This window comes from Capricornis sumatraensis, chromosome 11 (assembly GCF_032405125.1).
Source record: "Capricornis sumatraensis isolate serow.1 chromosome 11, serow.2, whole genome shotgun sequence".
Classification (NCBI taxonomy): Eukaryota; Metazoa; Chordata; class Mammalia; order Artiodactyla; family Bovidae; genus Capricornis; species Capricornis sumatraensis.
In genome coordinates, this window is record NC_091079.1 from 76,331,669 (window position 1) to 76,355,928 (window position 24,260).

The following is a 24,260-nucleotide window of genomic DNA, read 5'->3' on the forward strand; positions in this document are numbered from 1 at the left end:
GAAAGATGGATGCAGTAAGTTGGAGTTCAACTGATATTGGTTAAGGTTTTGAATAATCATGCATAAAGTTTTATTTATTTTTTAGCTTAAGACAGTTTCAATTATTTTTATCTGTCACTTGCAGTGGGGAGATCCTGATCAATTCTTTGTAAAACCTTGTTTTATAAATCTATATCTCATATCATCATTCTCTGTGTATCCATTCTACTTTTAGAAAAATGGAACTCATTGAAAAGTGTAACTGGAAATAGTGCAAGACTCCAAAGTGGAGAATTGCATGTTTTCTAAAATACAGAGAAAACACTGATAATAAATTATAATGGGTTGGTACCAAAATTTGAATTTTTAAAAAAGTAAACTATAGTAATCAATATGGTATTTAGCACAACTTAATTAATGAAGGTGGAGGGGAAGGAATAGAATGCACAGATGCTGAAGAAGAAAAACATCAGCACTTGGAAATAATAATGACATTTACAGATTTTTGTGCTTTTGGTAATAGTTAGATGATTCAGTGCATTTGGAGACTGGGGAGCAGGGACAATTATGAAAGAAGAGCTAATTGTTATATCTTTACTGAGTTTCCTTGATTTGGCACCAAGACAGCTAGCTATAGAACTCTGGGAACTGGATCATAGGTAGATAAGTCCATGTGCATCTCCTGTGTGTAAAGAAGATGGTTTAATGAGTAAAGGAGGAATTAGTAACATCATAGCCTCTAGAGATAGAACACAAATCTGAGGCTGGGACAGTGGGAGCTCACAGAAATTATGAGAACCGGATAGAACCTGGCATGGAAAATCTTAAAAGGTAGGGGAAGTAAACTGAAAAAGGATGTATCTATTGTGTTTAACCCATATGATAAGGGTAAGGAAGATTAGCTAAAACTAATGTTCTAGCAAATGAGAAAAGGAAAGGTATATCCATTTGAATGGAGAGTTCCAAAGAATAGCAAGGAGAGATAAGAAAGCAAGAAAACTTTCCTCAGTGATCAATGCAAAGAAATAGAGGATAACAATAGAATGGGAAAGACTAGAGACCTCTTCAAGAAAATTAGAGATACCAAGGGAATATTTCATGCAAAGATGGGCACAATAAAGAACAGAAACGGTATGGACCTAACAGAAGGAGAAGATATTAAAAAGAGATGGCAAGAATACACAGAAGAACTATACAAAAAAATCTTCACAACCCAGATAATCACAATGGTGTGATCACTAACCTAGAGCCAGGCATCCTGGAATGTGAAGTTGAGTGGGTCTTAGGAAGCATCACTATTAACAAAGCTAGTGGAGGTGATGGAATTCTAGTTGAGTTGTTTCAAATCCTGAAAGATGATGCTGTGAAAGTGCTGCACTCAATAGGCCAGCAAATTTGGAAAATTTGGCAGTGGCCACAGGACTGGAAAAGGTCAGTTTTCATTCCAATCCCGAAGAAAGGCAATGCCAAAGAATGCTCAAACTACTGCACAATTGAACTCATCTCACACGCTAGCAAAGTGATGTTCAAAATTCTCCAAGCCAGGCTTCAACAGTATATGAATCATGAACTTCCAGATGTTCGAGCTGGATTTAGAAAAGGCAGAGGAACTAGAGATCAAATTGCCAACATCCGCTGGATCATCGAAAAAGCAAGAGAATTCCAGAAAAATATCTGCTTTATTGACTACACCAAAGCCTTTGACTGTGTGCATCACAACAAACTGTGGAAAATTCTTCAAGAGATGAGAATACCAGACCACTTTACCTGCCTCCTGAGAAATCTGTAGGGAGGTCAGGAAGCAACAGTTAGAACTGGACACAGAACAACAGACTGTTTCCAGATAGGGAAAGGAGTATGTCAAGGCTGTATATTGTCACTCTGCTTATTTAACTTATATGCAGAGTACATCAGGAGGAAAGCTGGGCTGGATGAAGCACAAGCTGGAATCAAGATTGCTGGGAGAAATATGAATGACCTCAGATATGCAGATGACACCCTCTTTATGGCAGAAAGTGAAGAACTAAACAGCGTCTTGATGAAAGTGAAAGAGGAGAGTGAAAAAGTTGGCTTAAAAGGCAACATTCAGAAAACTAAGATCATGGCATCCGGTCCCATCACTTTATGGCAAATAGATGGGGAAACAATGGAAACAGTGAGAGACTTTATTTTTGGGGGCTCCAGAATCACTGCAGATGGTGACTGCAGCCATGAAATTAAAAGATGCTTGCTCCTTGGAAGAAAAGTTATGACCAACCTAGACAGCATATTGAAAAGCAGAGACATTATTTTGCCAACAAAGATCCATCTAATCAAAGCTATGGTTTTTCCAGTAGTCATGTATGGGTGTGAAAGTTGGACTATAAAGAAAGCTGAGTGCCAAAGAATTGATGCTTATGAACTGTGGTATTGGAGAAGACTCTTGAGAGTCCCTTGGACTGCAAGGAGATCCAACCAGCCCATCCTAAAGCAGAGCAATCTGGGTGTTCATTGGAAGGACTGATGCTGAAGCTGAAACTCCAATACTTTGGCCACCTGACGCAAAGAACTGACTCATTTTAAAGATCCTGATGCTGGGAAAGATTGAAGGCGGAGGAGAAGGGGACGACAGAGGATAAAAGGGTTGCAAGCATCACTGACTCAATGGACATGAATTTGAGTAAACTCCAGGAGTTGGCAATGGACAGGGAGGCCTGGCATGCTGGAGTCCATGGGGTTGCAAAGAATCAGACATGACTGAGCGACTGAACTGAACTGAACTGAATGTTCTAGCTCACAGCCTGTGTTTTTTGAGGCTCCTCAGATTATTATATAAATTTGAGAAAAAGAAATGAGGAATTTTTTAGTTTTACTTTAATGTAGTTTGACCATCATATAAGTCAAATTTTTTCATAGTCACCTCCTTGTTTATTGTGTTTGTTTTAAAAAATATCATGGGGCATGTCATGGCAGAGTGGACCTCGGGGGCATTGTGATGAGTGAAATAAATCAGACAGAGAAGGACGAGCACTGTTTGGTCTCACTTACGTGTGGACTCTTACAAAAGAAAATAAATAATATAATGTGGTAGATTAAAATTCTCAGATATGTGTTCATTGCAAAATGCGATACCAAATAAAACATGGCTTTTTAAAAAATATAAGATACCACATAGTGACTATAGTTAACAATTACTGTATTGTAAACTCGGTGCTTTCTTTTTTTTTTTTTTTTTGGGGCTTTGTTTTATTTTTTATTTTTTTGTTTAATTTTAATTTTTACTTTATTTTACTTTACAATACTGTATTGGTTTTGCCATACATTGACATGAATCCACCATGGGTGTACATGTGTTCCCAAACATGAACCCCCCTCCCACCTCTCTCCCCATAACATCTCTCTGGGTCATCACCGTGCACCAGCCCCAAGCATGCTGTATCCTGCGTAGGACATAGACTGGCGATTCGATTCTTACATGATAGTATACATGATAGAATGCCATTCTCCCAAATCATCCCACCCTCTCCCTCTCCCTCTCCCTCTGAGTCCAAAAGTCCGTTATACACATCTGTATCTTTTTTGCTGTCTTGCATACAGGGTTGTCATTGCCATCTTTCTAAATTCCATATATATGTGTTAGTATACTGTATTGGTGTTTTTCTTTCTGGCTTACTTCACTCTGTATAATCGGCTCCAGTTTCATCCATCTCATCAGAACTGATTCAAATGAATTTTGTTTAACGGCTGAGTAATACTCCATTGTGTATATGTACCAAAGCTTTCTTATCCATTCATCTGCTGATGGACATCTAGGTTGTTTCCATGTCCTGGCTATTATAAACAGTGCTGCGATGAACATTGGGGTGCATGTGTCTCTTTCAATTCTGGTTTCCTTGGTGTGTATGCCCAGCAGTGGGATTGCTGGGTCATAAGGTAGTTCTATTTGCAATTTTTTAAGGAATCTCCACACTGTTCTCCATAGTGGTTGTACTAGTTTGCATTCCCACCAACAGTGTAGGAGGGTTCCCTTTTCTCCATACCCTCTCCAGCATTTATTGCTTGCAGATTTTTGGATCACAGCCATTCTGACTGGTGTGAAGTGGTACCTCATTGTGGTTTTGATTTGCATTTCTCTAATAATGAGTGATGTTGAGCATCTTTTCATGTGTTTGTTAGCCATCCGTATGTCTTCTTTGGAGAAATGTCTATTTAGTTCTTTGGCCCATTTTTTGATTGGGTCGTTTATTTTTCTGGAATTGAGCTGCATAAGTTGCTTGCATATTTTTGAGATTAGTTGTTCGTCAGTTGCTTCATTTGCTATTATTTTCTCCCATTCAGAAGGCTGTCTCTTAACCTTGCTTATATTTTCCTTTGTTGTGCAGAAGCTTTTAATTTTAATTAGATCCCATTAAGAGGGTAGATCTTACATGTGAAAGAAAGAGGGAGAGAGAAATAGAAGGAAGGAGGGAGGGAGGAAGGGAGGAGGTAGAGAAAGAAAGAAAATGGTAACTCGCTGAGGTGAGGCCTATGTTAACTAGCTTGATTGTGTTGATAATTTCACAAAGCATACATGTATCAAAACAGCCATATATCAAAACATCCAGTTGTAACTTTAACACAATTCTTATTTGTTCAGTATACTTTAATAAAGCTTAAATAAATGCCTAAACAACTAGATTCATGATGAAAAAAAAAATCCTCCTTAACAAAATGTTATTGTTAGTTTAATAATATCATATGTATTATAATGTATGGCATCACTAAAACTTTGACTTGCTGGTGTCTATTTTAAGGTATGTTTAGTGAAAGTGAAAATGGCTCAGCCATTTCCGACTCTTTGCAACCCGGTCCATGGAATTCTCCAAGCCAGAATACTAGAACAGGTAACCTTTCTCTTCTCCAGGGGATCTTCCCAACTCAGTAATTGAATCAGGGTCTCCTGCATTGCAGATGGATTCTTTACCAACTGAGCTGTCAGAGAAGCCCATTGCTCTATAATAACTCTTTAAAAAATTAAAGTGCACACTTTAAAAAATTAACAAAATTCCTATAACACACACACGCACACAAAATAAACAGAAATTCCTGTCTTTCCCAATCCAAAAACCATTCCCCAGAGGCTCAATTTTTAATTTTCCAGGTTATTTCCTTAAGTATTTACCCCAATTTTTTAAAGATAAAATACTATGCTACTTTTCCATAATTTATTGATTTTATAAATTATCTGTTAATATTTTATGATGCTAGATGAGCATCTAGCCTTAAAGTTATCATCCTCTCTTTACTCAGATTGATAAAGTGAAAGTGAAAGTGAAGTCGCTCAGTTGTGTCCGACTCTTTGCGACCCCATGGACTGTAACCTATCAGGCTCCTCTGTCCATGGGATTTTCCAGGCAATAGCACTGGAGTGGATTGCCATTTCCTTCTCCAGCGGATCTTTCCGACCCAGGGATCAAACCCAGGTCTCCCGCATTGTAGACAGACGCTTTACCATCTGAGCCACCAGGGAAGTCCAGATTGATAAATACTATTTAAATTATTATTATGATTATGTAAATATTGTTCAATGCCTCCTAGTGGTCTGCAATTACTCCTTTTTAAAATTTTCTTATTTTCCTTCATTTTGTGTGTGTGTGTGTTTTACATGTAAGGCTGATGGTTACAGTGATAGTCCCAGTGAAGTATGTTTCTGTTTTCCTTGACCTTTTCAATGTGATTTAGTTACCTCTCCCATTAAAAAGCAAAGTCTGTTTCCCTGCCTCTTGAATCTGGGCTGCACTTTGTGTTGTTTTGACCAAAAGAATATAAAAGAAATGATATTGTTCTACTTCCTAGATGAAGTCTTAAAAGAATTATTGAAACTTCTGCTTTTACTCCCTGGGAACCATGAGAAAACACAATGTAAAAAAGCCCAGATAAAAGACCACAAAGAGAGTCCAAACTATTCCAGCTGCCCAAATCCTTAAAAGACTTCACAGCCGACTGCAAAGACATAAACAAGACCATGTACAACCAACAGCACTGCCCTTGAATCATGAGAAATAACTATCCATTGTTGCTTCATGTCCATTGTTTATTCCACAGAAATGGACACAGAACAAAACTAGAATGACCTTGTAACATGGAATCCCAGGGAGAAAAAATAGGAGTGGAGATATTTGACTCAAGACCTTTCCACAATTCAACAGATGTAAACCATTTTACATGGTTATACAGATACACACAAATGTATGTAGTTATACATACAGATACAGACACTGTATAAGAAATCAAAATGGTTTCCTATGGTGGGAGAAGAAATGAAGTGTGGCATAGGGATCAACGGAAATCAAAGAATTAGGAATTTGATCAGGCAAAGGACAATAATGGTCATGAAATGAGTAGTATGATGAACCCAGTCCTCTGCCTTTGAAGTATACTCTCCCCTTCAAAACCTCCACTTACCACACTCAGACTCATATAATCCAAAACTCTTTAGTGATGCCCCAGCCACTGATATAATTTTACAGCTCCCTAGACTATGCTAAAATGATAGACAATCAAGGTTGATCACCATTAATCTGGTATAGTAAGGTTATTTTCTAAATTATTTTTTATTTATTAACTTATTCTGTTTTTCTGGACTGCTCCTGGAATCTTCTACCTCTAATCTGTTCCTATCTGTAGATTTATAACCCATACTGAGATTACATGTTGCTACTTTCCTCTGTCATTTACACTGTTTCTTATAGTCAGCATTTTACCTTAATTGGCTTACTAACTTTTGAAGTACATTATTCAGTAATTTGATAATAAAACATGCATAAGAGATTTTTAATGTGTTTATTCTAATGCATCACCTTAGCAAAATTTAATTAAACATATACAAATATTAGTATTCTTATATAGAATATAAGAATCTATATTTTAAAACAAAGAATAAATATGTATAATACTTAAAAGCATCTAGAACATTATGCATGGAATTTTAATAATTCAGGAAATAATTTTAGTAGTTATTAATAATTCTAAAAACATTTCCAATGATGCCCTCTTTACTTCACAGAGACACATGACAATTAGTTGTTTACTAAACCCTTTTCTTATAAAATCTAAAGATACAGCTATTTAAGAATAAACATTTGTAAATTTTATGTTATAGGAATAAGCTCGTGTAAATTTGGATTTTCATAAGAAAACATCAACTAGTAAGATAACACAGGGCAACTGTGGATATAAGTTATAAACTAAGTGTTCTAATACTCAATGATTGCTAAGCAAAATAGTACATTTATATAATATTTATGCTTAAACCCACTGCCTTTAAAACTTCTGTACCTATGTACAGAAGAACCCAAAGAGAGAAAAGAAGAGAAAGCATATACTTGCCTTTCTCTTCACTTCTAAAAGCAAATCTAATTCTATTATTTCTCTAGGATGAGAGAGGAATTTAGAGGGACACAAATATCCAGAATGAAATTAGAAAATATAATCTAGCTTTGATTGTCTATAAATCTGGAAATCCTTAAGAAATTTGCTTTAGGACCATTCTTGGGATTTGAGGCAAATAGACCTGGTTTTGAGGTGGAAATGGTAAAATTACATTTGCCAAACTATTTCCCTGTCTATTTGACATCCTATTAGAACTCTCTGCAATGCACTTCCAACAGCCTCCTAGAAAAGAATTCCCCAAAGTCTCATTTCATCCACAAATTCCTCCCTAACAATTCCTGCCTTGGTATGGCCCCAACTATTTTTAGATGATAGTCATAAAATGAGCAACAAAGTATAAATGACCAGAAGTGTTAAGCACCCTCTTTAAGACTAAAAATATGTTCCTAGTTGATGCTGTAAGGGTCATAGCTTTTCCTTGACCTGTGGTTTTTATGCAGGCTCCATAGTTTATCTAAGTCTATTTTGATCACTCAGAACATATAAGCTTCTCATAGAAGAGCATTTTTTTTTTTTCACTCTTATACTTCTAAACTTGATTTTACATGCTCAGGAGTTTGACTTACTGCCTCTTATAAATTCCAATATCTATTACTATCTTAAAAGAACTCTAGAGAACATTTTGATTAAAGACTCTAATGGTAAAATCATCTTTTATAATCCTGAAGTTTTATGTTTTTATAAAGGCATGTATATTTTATATACACATCTACATGCACATGCATACATATTTGTGTGTGTGTGTGTGCGTGTGTATCAGAAGGGCTGATGACAATTTCAGTGAAGCACATGACATCATTTATTTAGTGATTCACCCACTGCTGCTGCTGCTGCTGCTACGTCGCTTCAGTTGTGTCCGACTCTGTGCGACCCCATAGACGGCAGCCCACCAGGCTCCCCTGTCCCTGGGAGATGGGCAAGAACACTGGAGTGGGTTGCCATTTCCTTCTCCAATGCATGAAAGTGAAAAGTGAAAGGGAAGTCGCTCAGTTGTGCCTGACTCTTAGCGACCCCATGGACTGTAGCCTACCAGGCTCCTCCATCCATGGGCTTTTCCAGGCAAGAGTACTGGAGTGGGGGTGTCATCGCCTTCTCCAGATTCACTCACTAGGTAGGCTAATTTCCATGCAATTAGGAAAGACAAAGAAAAGACAAAAAAAGAAAAGTCAAGAATGGAGGTGACTTATCAGTGGTAGTAACAACAGAAGTGTCCTACTTCATTGTTCCATAATTTTTCTACTTTCTGTGACCACCCAGAAGCAACAAAAGCACATTGTGTTTGTTTTAGAAACATTATTGCATTTCCCTCTTATATACTTTTCACAAGGTATACAACATGGTTACTTCAAACTTATTCACATAATTTAAAACACTAAAATTTAAAAAAGCAAAAACAAAAAAAACCCACACTGTAGTTTTGCTCTCTGCCTCTCCAGCCTTGTTCCTTCTTGTAGTATTCACCCTAGATTTATGTTTGTGACTCTGAATAATCAAGGCTACAGGTAACCTAGGCCTAAACCCATTGACATAGGCTGTTACTTCGGTTACTTTGGTGATTGGATTCCAGATGGGCATCTCAATGAGAAGTATCACGAGACAATGTAATTTCCCTGCAAATGCTGTGAAAGAGGCTTCTCTTTCCTACTGACATGCAGTCTGGGACCTTTGTGAGGAGATGATTCATTCACCTTGTCCCTGCGGTAGGAAAATTCCAGAGCTTCTGGGGACATACTAATGAGCCTCAGAATAAAACTAAAACAGGGACAGGAAGGACTGATAGATGAAGAGAAACTTGAGCCTAATAACATTTGAACCCCTCCTCCATGTTGGCCGCCATCCTTCTGAATGTTTCTGATACTGATAAATGAATTTGAACTGGCGAAGTCTCTTTTGCTCTTTTCTGTCACTTACAATCTGAGCACACAATTTTTGGTTAGAACAGACAGTATGTTTTCTAAAGATACTGCTCCCAGGAAATTTCTCAGCAAAATGTTTCCATGGTCAAATACAGTTGGGGAATGCTGAATGTAATACTTTATTTTACTTCATGGAAATGATATTTTAACACCAGTCCTCTTGTTAAAACCCATTGCACTTAAAAATGTTATATAGCTTCTTTCTGCATGAATTTACATTTCACTATTTATTCTCCTTCGTGGCCTCTTGTCTATGGTACCCTAGCCCCACCGCTCTTTTCTTCCTCCAATTTAGCAAACCCTCTCCTACCTCAAGGCTTTGTCTTTGCTATTCACTCTACATGGAATTCGGGCTTCTCTGGTGGCTCAAAAAGTGAAGAATCTGCCTGCAATGCAGGAGACGGGGTTCCATCCCTGGGTTAGGGAAATCCCGTGGAGAAGAGAATGGCTACCCACTCCAGTATTCTTACCTGGAGAATCCCATGGGCATAGGAGTCTGGCAGGCTGCAGTTCATGGGGTTGCAAAGAGTCAGACACGACTGAGCAACTAACACTTTCACTTCATTTTCTACATGGAATGCCCCTCTTTATCTGGCTAATTCCTACTTCGTTTAGCTTCAGCTTACATCTTACTTCTTACCAGAGTTCTTCCCTAAATCCATCCTCCAGTTAAATTGCTACCTCTTGTTCATTCTTATAGCATTTTATTCTTTCCCTTTATAGGACCATACAATTTAAAAGTTTATGCAATCTAAATATTTACATCATTGTTTAATCTCTCCCTCCCTATTATTTCAAAAACCCTGTGAGGACAGAAACCGTATCTGATTTGTTGATGTTTGTTTGAGCAAAATATGGTGCTGTTCCTGGCACACAGTAGGGACTGGATAAATATTTATGCCTGATTTCTATCTAGAGGCATGTGACATCGTAACATACTACACAGAATTTCAATAATGAATCCTGTTTAAATTTGTTTAATCCAGAATTTCCCAAATTTATTTAAAAACTGAACTTTTCTTGAGTGATTAACATGAATGAAATTCCTGGATACTCTTATTCTATAGTTCACATTTTAAGAAAACACTTTTTACATTGTTTAGGTCATTTATCCTTTAAATCTTCAAGACTAAAAGCCTAAACATATAATTTTATGAGCACTGGACAGTTCTAAACTCCAGAAGTTCAAATGAGGTTGAGCAACAAGGATATTTGAGGACATTAACCCTGATCATTTTAGGGAGCAGTGTATAGTACGCATATGTTACTTTTTCTATGCTGTTTTTCATGGTGGAAGATGGGCTTCCACCAATTTCTAGGAAATTGAAACTCACTCCAGTTTTCTTGCCTGAAAAATTCTATGGACAGAAGAGCCTGAAGGGCTATGGTCTATGGGGTCGCAAAGGGTTGGACATGATTGAGCAACTGAGCATGCGCGTGCACACACACACATCTTAAAAATCATCAGTTGAGGATCTGTATGGTACTAGACTGTGAAGAATTAGTGTGTACTCCCTTAAAGAAAATAGTTAATCATTGTGCATTTAATTGTATTGTTCTAGTTTTTATTTTAGGCATCCTTTAAGTTAGATAATAACAGTCAAATAGATGGTTAGAAGGATTAAATACTACCCTAGGGCATGTTCTAAAGTTCATATGAAAATAATTTTAAATCCCAATAAATGGTAATGACTTTAGCAATGTCCTTATTTACATTTGAAATGTATATTTTACCAGTACAGAAAATTCCATATAAATGTCTTTTTGAAAAAAATCTCCAAAGAACATTGAAAGCTGGCTCTTGCATTGCTTTCCCTACAGAATTTTGAGCTTGACTTTATAACTGCATTCTGCCAAAACCAGATGAGACAAGTCCAGGAATAATTCAAATGACTGCACACATCAACAATCCAGTCTTCAAGCCCAGGTTCCTAACTCCAGGGCAGGGGTGCAGAAAGCATTGAAAATGTCCATTACACTAAGCAGGTGTGAAGTGAACTATTATTTGCTCAACCAACTGGAATCTTGCCCCTAGTGTAGATTTTTTTCAAAAGCCACAAGCTCCTCACTAACCACCCACATGCATAACTTGCTTTAAGAAGGGTTGGGAAAATGTCATAGGCTGAACCCAACACTCCTCTCTGACCATCTAGATCTACTTCACTGTAAGCCAATGGATTTCAAAGCCAAGATTTACCAAGAAATGTTACAGTTTTCTAATTATGTTTTTCCCAGAACCATCTGTGATGGCTTTTTCAATATGTTCAAGTCCATTTTCAACAGTCATAAGATGTAGGAGGTTGTCTCTCCTTCCCGCCCCCAAACTGGAACACAAAACACACCCATCACCCTTCTGGAACATGCACTTAGAAAGCTTGGATGACCAAAGAGAGCCCCTTTTTACTGCACCTGAGGGCAAGATAGGAGACAGAGGGGCTCTTTGATGAAATATTGCACAGGTATCCTGTAAGAGACAGTCCTTGGCTAGGCCGAGATTTGTTCACCTTGTAGAGATAAGGACATTGAGATCACACCAATACAAGTTTTTCTAATTGGCTTCTCTCAATTTCCCTAAACCTCCCTGGATTTGAAGCTTTTCTTGTTTCATCCAGAAGAAAAGAAAAAACAATTGAGACTGCATGGCAGGTATCACCAGTCAAAGGAGAATGAGAAGGGGTAGGCTGTAGGAAGAGGGAGGAGCTGGTCTGTGAAGGTGGACCTAGAAGGCCAGTGGTGAGCAGTGGAGAGAGAGGAATCCTCAGGAGTAACAGGCACCATTTCTTAGTTTTCTAAGGAACCTCCATACTGTTCTCCATAGTGACTGTACCAATTTACATTTCTACCAGCCGTGCAAGAATATTCCCTTTTCTCCACATCCTCTTCAGTGTTTGTTATTTGTAGACTTTTTCATGATGGCCATTCTAACTTCTGTAAGGTGATACCTCACTGTAGTTTTGATTTGCATTTGTCTAGTAATTAGTGATGTTGAACATCTTTTCACATGTTAGTTGGCCATCCGTATGTCTATTTAGGTCTTCCTTGGCTGTTTGGGGTTTCTGTGATACTGAGCTGCATGAGCTGCTTGTATAACTTGGAGATTAATCATTTGTCCATTGCTTCTTTTGCAAATATTTTCTCCCATTCTGAGGGTTGTCTTTTCATCTTTTTATGGTTTTATTTGCTGTGCAAAAGCTTTTAAGTTTGATTAGTTCCCATTTGTTTATTTTTGTTTTAATAGAACTACCACATGACCAAGCAATCCCACACCTGGGCAGGCACCCTGAGAAAACCATAATTTAAAGAGGCACATGTACTCCAATGTTCATTGCAGCACTATTCACAATAGCTAGGACATGGAAGCAACCTAAATGTCCATCAACAGATGAGTAAAGATGTGATACATAAGTGCAATGGAATATTACTCAGCCATAAAAAGGAATGGAATTGGGTATTTATAGCGATGTGGATGGACTTGGAATCTGTCATACAGAGTGAAGTAAATCAGAAAGAGAACAGACACAGTATATTAATGCATATATATGGATCTAGAAAAGGGTACAGATGAACCTATTCACAGTGCAGAAATAGAGACACAGATGTAGGGAACACGTGTGGACAGAGTGGGTGGGGGTAGGATGAACTGAGAGAGTAGCATTGACATATATCCACTACCATGTGTAAAACAGATAGCCAGCAGGAAGCTGTTTTGTAGCACAGGAAGCTCAACTCTTTGCTCTGTGATGGCTTGGCATGCAGAGGGGGAAGGGAGGCTCATGAGGAGGGGATATATGTATACATATAACTTTCACTTTGTTGTATAGCAGAAACTGGCACAACATTGTAAAGCAATTATCCTCCAATTAAAAAATTAAATAAAAGCTATGGCAAAGTGGTAACAATTTTAAGTTTGAGATATAAAGGCTCCATAGAAGCTGGAGAGGGAATATACAGGCTCCATAGAAGCTGGAGAGGAAAGACCGCACTGGAGAGCACAGTTGGCAGAAATGGGTGGAAAAAGTCTTCCGGATTGCCCGCCAGATGAGCCACTGCTGGGAACAGACTGTTCCGTGACAGGGACTGTATAGCACATTCCTGTAGATGACTTGCTTCTTGTTGACGAGCCAGCAGTAATGCATTTTCAGTGATGGTTTTACTGTCCCTCTTGTCCAGTGGTAAAGGCAGAGTAAGGAGGTTTTTACAAAAGTTAAAACCAAACACCTCATGCAACCTGGCACATTCAGGGTTAAATATATTAAACTGTTGCTTGTAGGATATGCATATGTTTAAGACAAATTCTAAATCACTTTACACAATATCAAACATACCTATAGAAAGGTATACACAGAATTCCAGGTACATATAAGAACATCAATGCATGGCAGAATTAAAACAAAAAGGGGTTCAATACACACACATACACACATCATTGCCTTTAAGAGTGTTGATTCCACTGATAGAGTTTATTCATATTTCATATTTGTTCTGATAGTGCTTTGAATTCCTATGGTAAATATGATCATTTAAAACAGGGACTCTGATATTAAAGTGAGAACAAAGAACAAAACATTTATATTTCTCCAAGTTCAAGCCAAGTTTATATATATATATATATATATATACACACACACACATACACACATATGTATATATGTGTGTGTGTGTGTGTGTGTGTATATTAGAAATTCCACTTCTTTGCTTTTCTCTAGGGTCAGTGATGTTCTCATTGGTGGTAGCCAACGTGTCTTGAGATGAGTTGAATATCATTTTTCGAGGCTTTAGTTGCAATACAATGAACATGGTCCTTGTGTTCATTTGAGAATGCAGAGCACAGTAAATAATATTTATAAAGCTTCACAATGTGCCGTGTGCTCAGTCGTGTCTGACTCTTTGCAACCCCATGGACTGTAGCCCACTAGGCTTCTCTGTCCATGGGATTCTCCAGGTAAGAATACTGGAGTGGATTGCCATTTCCTTCTCCAGGGAAAGCTTCACATTATACTTAAGTAAAAAGTGAAATAAAAATGTATCTAAAATAAGACAGGCTAAATTTCTTCTGCAAAATCTTTATTCAGTTAATTTTAAAACATATCAAAAAGGCCAAGGAGTAAATCACCACATAAAGTCTTAACAACATTGGAAAAAGGGTAAGAAATACAAATAAGCAGAAAACATTCTCAAATGAACAAAGCAAATTTAAAAAAAGAAAAAGCAGACATCAAGAAATTCAATATTCAAGACCTGAAACACAATTAGCTAAAAAATACAAATAGAAAACAGGAAATTAAGAAAATGAGAAAAATAATTTTTTTAATATAGAAAAAACCTCCAACAAATGGAAGAAAGATGCACTTAATTATATTTAAAGTACAGGAATGAAGGTTAAAACCAGCTAAATAAATGGCAAATACTTCAACAGAGAAATTTTAGAAGAATAAAATTTCTAAAAATAAAAATCTTTGTATTTAAAAGTAAAGCAAATTAAGAGAGATGCAGTAAAGAATGGATACAATGTTATGGTAAAAATTAGGGTATAAATATGAGGGTGAGATGGCTGGATGGCATCACTGACTCGATGGACACGAGTCTGAGTGAACTCCAGGAGTTGGTGATGGACAGGGAGACCTTGTGTGCTGCGATTCACGGGGTCGCAAAGAGCCGGACCCGACTGAGCGACGGAACTGAACTGAATGCTTATAAAACATCCAGTTTATGCTGTTCAGAGGGCTCCAGCTTTCATTTATACCCAGATCTTCAGTCTGGTATTCACGTATACTTGGGTACCTAGGGAAACGTATGGGATGGGTCCACCAGGAGGCTATTTGTGTGATGAAGAAAGAGGTACACAGGAAAGAGCTCATTCTAAAGGAGAAAAAGACAGGAGATTATCTCGTTAGCAACACATCAGTCACCAGAGAGGCAGGTCTCTCTGCAAAGAGCGCAGTGTCTCTTATTCTGCATCCGCCATATATGGAGTCCTCCCATAAACCCCCTACAGGTGAAGCCCATCCTCCATTCACCTCCCTGCCCTCTGCCCCTTCCTCTCCACGTGACACAGCCTGTCACTGGCACAAGAATAACATCATCAGGACCCTAGAGATGATGGAACCCTGACATGGCATAAATATCAGAACCATGTGGGGGGAATGCCCAGCAAAAGTACATCCTCTCATGAAGGTTTATAGGCACTTGAGGCCTGGAGGAAGCAGACAGCCTGGCAAAGACTGGAACCTGCTGTACAATATGCAGAGGACACCACCCTAATGGCAGAAAGCAAAGAAGAACTAAAGAGCCTCTTGATGAGGGTGATAGAGGATAGTGGAAAAAGCTGGCTTAAAACTCAACATTCAAAAAACTAAGATCATGGCATCTGGTCCCATCACTTCATGGCAAATAGATGGGGAAAAATGGAAACAGTGGCAAATTTTATTTCCTTGGGCTCCAAAATCACTGTGGATGGTGACTGCAGTCATGAAGTTGTAGGACCCCAGCTCCTTGGAAGGAAAGCTCTGACAAACCTAGACAGAGTATTAAAAATCACTTTGCTGACAAAGGTCTCAATAGTCAAAGCTACGGTTTTTCCAGTAGTCATGTACAGATGTAAGAGTTGAACCACAAAGAACTCTGAGCACTGAGGAATTGATGCTTTCACATTGTGAGGCTGGAGAAGACTCTTGAGAGTCCCTTGAACAGCAAGGAGATCAAAGCAGTGACTCCTAAAGGAAACCAACCCTGAAAATTCCTTTGAAGGAATGATGCTGAGGCTGAAGTTCCAATACCCTGGCCACCTGATGCAAAGAGCCAACTCATTGGAAAAGACCCTGGTGCTGGGGAAGAGTAAGGTCAGGAGGAAAAGAGGGCAACAGAGGATGAGATGTTTGGATGGCATCACAGACTCAATGGACATGAATTTGAGTAAACTCTGAGAGTGGGGAAATTAACAAGATGGCACCAGTCAGGCTCTCTCACACCACATCCTCACACCCTCTCCCCATGTTCGGTAAACAATGACTTTGGGTGGTCATGTAACAGCTGAGATCATTCATAGCACTGCGCATGCACATCATGAGGTACTTGTTTGGCTAGGGGGCCACTTTTGGTCTATAAGTATATTTATAAGCTTCAGCTGGAAAAGCCCTGAAGTGTTGTGTGTGGTTATGTTGTGTTATGCCTGTTGCTACTGGCTGCTGCTCCAGTCAGTAGAGAATAAACGCACCTGCACTTCCTACTGCTCCTTGCATTTTCGTCCAGCCTCTTAGCTCCTGGCTTGCTTACCATAAGTTCAGAGAACAGTGCACACAGTGAGATACAGCGAGACAATTAGCACTGTGAGCAGGATCAGCAAGACAGTGAAGAACAGGGAAGCCTGGTGTGCTGCATTCCATGGGGTCGCAAAGTGTCGCACGACTAAAGACTGAAGAACAAGATGATCAGAAAAGTGACTTGCGTGTGGGCCCACATGAGACATGCCCAGGGAGTTCCCAGGAACAGCATGGAGACTTTGAAGGAGAGGCTGGATTTCCATGAAGTTTGTTGGTGGGACTAGAGGAAGGGAAAAAAATGTATGTCACAAAAATGTATGTCATCAAATTGTAATTCTGCCTTGGTTTGAGATCAAAATAGTCTATACAAGTGGGGCCATGATTCAGATTATACAAGTTATAGAATGTGCAGTTATACAGTCAAAGTGCAGGGAAAAAGAAGTAATGGCATTTAGAATATAAACCAGTTACTATAGCCAAAAAAAACCATCTTTTAAGAAAAAGGTCAAAATAAAGGCAACTTCAGGTAAATGAAAACAGAGATTATTATACAAATAATGATTTGTAACTTCTAAAAGATGTCCTTAAAGACAAAGATCTGAGATAAGAGATGAATAGTGAGCTATGAAAATGTAAGTATATGAAAAAATTTAATTTAATAGACATGTATGAAATTTTAACAATGAATCATTGTGGGAATAAAAATTCAAGATTGAATTGACTGAAGCATTATCACTATCTTGAATGGATGACTGGAGTTAAGCCACTTTAAGATACAGTATTCAGAAGAATAACGGTATTTAGCTTTACAATATAATAGGTTACTCTAGTATTTTTAGATGGAGTGTTAAAACTTTTAAAATAATTTATATTAAAACTATAATCTTTAGAAAACTATAGAAAAATAGTTTATGTCTCCCAAACTATCAGATGCTCAGTTGCTTTAGTTGTGTCCAACTCTTTGTGACCCTATAATCTGTAGCCCACCAAGCTCCTCTGTCCATGGAATTCTCCAGACAAGAATACTGAAGTGGGTTCCCATTTCCTTCTCCACCAAAATATCAGAGAAAATATTAAATGGTGGAAGAAGAAAATATCAATCAATTAAAATGGCAAGAGAGAAAAAAATTAGAGTCAGCAAATAGAAAGTAGAAAATAAGATGGTAGCAGTTAATCCAAAAATATACTCCAGTATTCTTCAGACTTCCCTGGTGGCTCAGAGGGTAAAGAATCTACCTGCGATGTGGGAGACTTGGATTTGATCTATATGTAAACAAAATTATTTCTTCTTGAAAATCAAAGATTGTTAGACTGAATAATGAAATCTTAGGAAACAAAAGTTTAAATTTAAAAATGATGAAACATATGCTATGTAGATATAAATCAAAGCAAGTCTAATTTAGTTATATTAGTAACACAGAACCCCTTCATGGATCACAACCTTGTTGTGATGAAGGGGTTAGTGTCACTCAATGAAACTATGAGCCATGCCATGCAGGGCCACCCAAGATGGATGGGTCATAGTGAAGAGTTCTGACAACATGTGGTCCACCAGAGAGGCAAATGGCAAACCTCTCCAGTATTATTGCTGTGAAAACCCCATGAATAGTAGAAGGCAAAAAGATATGACACCAGAAAATGAGCCCTCCAGATTGGAAGGTGTTCAATACAGCTACTGGGGAACAGCAGAGAACAATTACTAGTAGCTTCAGAAAGAATGAAGCGCCCTGCCAAAGCAGAAATGATGCTCAGTTGTGAGTGTGTCTGGTGGTAAGAGTAAAGTCCAGTGCTATAAAAAACAATGCTGCATAAGACCTGGACTTTTAGGTCCGTGAATCAAGGTAAATTGGCTGTGGTCAAGCAGGAGATGGCAAGATTGAACATCGACATCTTAGGAATCAGGGAGCTAAAATGGACAGGAATGAGTGAATTTAATTCAGGTGACCATTATAACTACCACTGTGGACAAGAATCCCTTAGAAGAAATGGAGTAGTTTGAAACTCAACATTCAAACAACGAAGATCACGGCATCTGGTCCCATCACTTCATGACAAATAGAAGAGGAAAAAATGGAAGCAGTGACAGATTTTATTTTCTTGAGTTATAAAATCACCGTGGATGGTGATTGCAGCCATGAAATTAAATGGTACTTGCTCTTTGGAAGGAAAACTATGGCAAACCTAGACAGCATATTAAAAAGCAGAGACATCATTTTGCCAACAAAGGTCCATATAGCCAAAGCTATGGTTTTTCCAGAAGTCATGTACAGATGTGAGAGCTGGACCATAAAGAAGGCTGAGTGCCAAAGAATTGATGCTTTTGAATTGTGGTGCTGGAGAGGACTCTTGAGAGTCCCTTGGACTGCAAAGAGATCAAACCAGTCAATCCTAAAGGAAATCAACCCTGAATACTCATTGGAAGGACTGATGTTGAAGCTCCAATACTTTGGCCACCTGATGCAAAAAGCAGACTCACTGGAAAAGACCTTGATGCTGGGAAAACTTGAAAGCAACAGGAGAATGGGGAAGCAGAGGATGAAATGATTAGATCATCACTGACTCAATAGACATGAATTTGAGCAAACTCAGGGAGATAGTGAAGGACAGGGGAGCCTGACATGCTGCAGTTAATGGGGTAGCAGAGTTGGACATGACTTAGTGACTGAATAACAACAAACTAATACAGAAAATGTATTTTAGAGCAAAAAGCAATGTTAGTGATAAAGAGGGTCATCACATAATTATAAATCTTTAATTCCTAAGGATTATATAGTGATTTTAAACTTTAATGGATTTATGATGACTTTCAAAATATAAAGAGAAAATATTGATATATCTACATAAGAAATTGACAAATCAACTGTGAATATTGAACATTTTAATGCTTCTCTAAATATTGATATACAACAGAAAATCAACATCAATAAGACTATACAAATAACCCCTGGAGAAGGGAATGGCAACCCACTCCAATATTCTTGCTGGAGAATCCCATGGACAGAGGAGCCTGGTGGGCTACAGTCCATGGGGTCACAAAGAGTTAGACACAACTGTGTGACTAACACTTTATACAAATAACACAATTAACAAGATTGATCTTATGGACATATATAGAACATTATACCCCATCACTGCAAATATATATTCTTTGCCACAATGAAGTATGTGCATGTATATATGTATATATACACCCCCCCCACATATATATAAAAATTTATCATACATAAGCCTATATAGCATCTCAAAAAGTGTCAAACATCTTTATATTCAGACATTTATTTATCCAGTTTTAGAAATTAAAAACAAGAAAAAAAAACTTTAAAAAATCTTTATTTGTTAAATGATGTTACTGTATACTTTTAAATACTCAAAACTGCTTATTACTTCATGATAATAAAGGTATTATGATTAAAGATAACACAAAGACATAAAAGATAAAATTACAAACAACTTTGAGTAAAAATATTGAAAATTTATCTGAAATAAATTCCTAAATTTTAAAAGTACCAAATTGTCATAAATAATAAATAGAACCTGAGGAGTCCTACAACAGCACAATATTTTTTTCAGTAGTTTAAACTTTTTTCCTGAACACCATTTCATAATCTTAATATTTTGGTTCACATTACTACCAAACAAACCTCAAAAGCATGTCTTTATATTGACAGAGAGAGATGATCTCTTGGACTACACAAAAATATAAAAAGCAAATGTATAATTTCAAAAAGGAATAAATTATATTTTTACAGGTTCTGTGATTATACAAAAAAAAAACCCAAAATTATAAGTGGACAAACTATTATTAGAATTCACTAGAGATTTTAACAAGGTTGATATATGATTGATACACACATGAGTCCACTGTGTTTCTATATATTGGAAAGAAAATGTTAGGCAAGAAATTAAAAAAAATAATTTCTAATAGCAGCTGAACATATAAAGCACCTAAGAATAAAGCTAGTAAACTATGTACAAGACTATATTTGGAGAAATTTATCAAACTGTTATAATATTTCAAGGAAGGTCTATATAATGGAAAGATATAGCATGATCATAGAATGTGAGCTTAAAGACATTGATTTCATTTCTATTTAAGTTAACCTATAAGTTAATATAAGACCAAATTTAAAAAGTCAATAGGATTTTTTGATAAATGTTTAATTTATATGAAAGGTAAAGGACCAAGAAGAGCTAAACCATTCCTGAAGAGTTAGCCAGAGGAAAATGACCTACTAGACATAAAAATTTCGAGTTATATTAAATAAGACTGTGATAGCAACAGCTCTTTGCTCAAGGAAAAATTTTCTAATGAAATCAAATACAGGGCTTGGGAATAACACAAAATTCACAGAAATAGAAGCAGAGCAGAGGTGTATTGCACACAAATGGGGAAAGAAAGGACTCCCACTCAGTAACGGTACTGAAAACAAAATATCCATGTGGGGAGAAAGGGAAATGGATCTCTACCTCAAAATATACATGAAAACAATTCCAAGTGGATTCAGGACTTAAATGTCAAAGACAAACCTTTTAGAATAATATATAGGAGAAATTTTATGAGTCTACCATTGGGAAGAATTTCTTAAGTAAAACTCAAAGCATGTAAATTGTAAACTACTTCTTCAAGTTTATAAGAAAAAGACAAAGGCAAGGACATGAAGAGACATTTCACTGGAAACATAAATGACCAATAAAAATGTGAAAAATACTCAACTTTGCTAATAATGATATAACATTAAACTAACTCACAAAAATGATAAATGTCAGACTATGGGTTGGTAAGACTATACACCAAAAGGAATTCTCATTCATTATAGGTGCATGTATATTGGATCAGCTTTGGAAGACAACTGAGCCTCGCCTAGTAATATTGAACTAACTCTGCAACAGCTATTTAACTCCTACCACATATACCCTAGAGAGACACTTGTACTTATGCACAGAGAATTGCACAGAACATGAATGTTCACAAGAGAACCATCAGATTATTAAACACAACTATTGACAACCCAAAAACCTTATCAAGAGATGAAACAATTTTTAAAGTGGCAATCCAACAAGAAAATATTACATAGACAAGGGCAACACGATAAACCTCACATCAATGAGAATGAATCATAAATATAAATTAACACCTATTCGAATGACCAGGGAGAAGGCACTAGCGACCCACTCCAGTACTCTTGCCGGGAAAATCCCATGGACGGAGGAGCCTGGTAGGCTGCAGTCCATGGGGTCACAAAGAGTTGGACACTACTGAGTGACTTGACTTTCACTTTTCACTTTCTTGCATTGGAGAAGGAAATGGCAACTCAGTCCAGTGTTCTTGCCTGGAGAACAACAGGGATGGAGGAGCCTGCTGGGCTGCCATCTGTGGGGTCGCACAGAGTCAGACACGACTGACGTGACTTAGCAGCAGAATGACCAAAATCCAGAACACTGACAACACCAATTGCTAGCAAGGATATGGAGTGACAGGAGTTCTTATCCATTGCTGATGGGAATGCAAAATGGTGTATCCACATTGGAAGAGAGTTTGACAGTTTCTTTACAAAACTAAACAAATACTTATCATGTGATCCAGTAATCACTGTCCTTGGTATTAACCCCAAAGGAGTTGAAAACTTATGTACACACAAAATTGCCCCTCCCTGCCCCACCTCACCACCCATACACTAAGCCCACGCACAGATGTTTATGTCCTTTAGGAGGTAAATGGATAAACTATGGTATATCCTGAAAATAGAAAATTGTTCAGCATTAAAAAGAAATGAATTATCAAGCCATGAAAAGACATGGAAGAACCTTAAACCCATATTACTAAGTGAAAGAAGTCAATCTGAAAAGCCTCCATATTTTATGATACCAAATACATGATATTCTGGGAAAGGCAAAACTAGGGAGATGGAGAAAACATCAGTGGTTGCCAGAGACTGGAAATGCTGGGAGGGAATCTAATCGCTGAACATTTAGAACCAAGGATGATTACCACCAAATGGAAAAAGATGAATCCCTTAGCTACTCCTGTATACATGGGAAAAAGCAAACATTGCTTAAACTGGAAAAAAATATTTTAGACTACTCAGGTTTCACTGATACTGCTAGAAAGGGGCTATCTTTGAAAACTATTACTTTGTTTATGATTTGCACTATAAGCTGTGCAAATAAGCTGTGCACTATAAGCTACAGTGGCCTAAAGAAAAGTAAGATAAATGTGTAAGTGTAATTCAGTGAAGTATAAATATTTTCCACATAACTATTCCAAGTTTTCTTAATCACAAGGTCCTTCATCTTTTTAAGCAAACCTCTCAAGACAACCTGTATTTGCAAACATAAGAGTCTATCTTGGTCAGTTTGAATTCTGCTGTTCTCGTACAGGGCTAAAATTAACCATGATCTTAAATTATTAACACATTCTCCAAGACGCTAACCTTCTTCCAGGAAGGCTGTTAATCTCAGAAGAGTAAATCCTTCCTGTTTCTGTTATAATAGCTATAAAATGTGGCTAGTATTTCCTGCCTTCCTCAAGAAATGGTAGTAATTAATTGCCGAGATACTTAAAAAATAACTATGTGATTCTATGGATTAAAGGACAAACAAAGTATTGTTATATTTGGGCAGTTTTTCCTCTAATGAACTCTCAGAATTTGGGGGTTGGTATCTTTCCAAAAATTATAAATGAGAAAGAAATGTGCTTTCTTTCTCAAAGGGCAGTTGAACTTTGTTCAGAATGCTTAAGAAAACATCCGGTGGGATGTTTGCTGATGGAGCTATGTCAACTCATCTTCAAGATTCCCCTTCTAGAATAGTATAACCATTATGAGTCCAAATGCCATGAATATTTTAGCATCACTGAAATCTCATCTCCTAGTAGGCACAGTGCAGTCCTAGCCAGCTACTGTTGGAGGTCTGGGCCTGTTTATTGAAGAGAAAACTGAAAGTTAAAGGATAATGTAAAATTGTGAAAATTATGGTTAGTCACAGGAGCTAAACATGAGAGACATCTTTAGCAAATGGGAAATGTGTGTGATGTGTGTGTGTGTGTGTGTGTGTGTGTGTGCTCAATTCTCTTCCATTAAGAATCATTTAAACATTGAACAGTTAGTAAATAAAAACGTCTAAGAAGATTTTTCCAGACAAGAGCTGAGCCATAGCATATTACAGTATTTGCCAGAAGAGAGGAGGTTATTACTTGGCCCAGAGGTTCTGTCCCTTCTTCCCCATGTCTCATCCCCCTTCAGGGTTGAAGCAGCAGGCATTTTTCTGACAGAGAGATTCAGAGACAGGAACAAAGGTCATGAATGTGTGACTCTACAAAGAGCGGAATTCAAAAGGAGATTACTCGGATATTTCTTCTGTGCTTTTGATCTCTTAATCAAATTATATGTTAAAAGTTACATGGTTCAGGCATTCTAAAAACAGCCTTGATTTATTTTTCTTTATTTAATGTCTTTCAGCAAATACCGTTGAGAGCCCATTTTGAGAAAGTCTTCAACTGCAGACCAACCACAATCATAGAATGTCACCAGATTTAAATGTAAATCTGAAAAAATAAATATACCCCAGAAAAGATTATTCACTTATTAACAGATAGTTATTGATCACCTACTATGTGCTCAGCACTGGGAGATATAGTCATTGCACGCATAAAATTTACAAGCTCGTGTGATGAGTTATTCTTATAACCTCATCTAGC